Raw genomic sequence first — 201 nt, 5'->3', positions numbered from 1 at the left:
TACACCCAAGGGGAATTATAATTGATAACTGCTTCATCCCCAGCAGGCTTTGAATCGCTGCCTACTCCAGAAACATCGATACTCAGTGATTTAGACCATCCCAGCCATCAAAAGAGATATGAGCTGATAATGCCTTTTGAACTCTGTTCTCTGCTTAGAGTCGATAACAGCTTGTTTCCACCATAGTAGGCATTTCAACTG

This window comes from Macrobrachium rosenbergii, chromosome 37 (assembly GCF_040412425.1).
Source record: "Macrobrachium rosenbergii isolate ZJJX-2024 chromosome 37, ASM4041242v1, whole genome shotgun sequence".
In the NCBI taxonomy this organism is placed as follows: domain Eukaryota; kingdom Metazoa; phylum Arthropoda; class Malacostraca; order Decapoda; family Palaemonidae; genus Macrobrachium; species Macrobrachium rosenbergii.
This window is presented reverse-complemented; position numbering follows the sequence as displayed.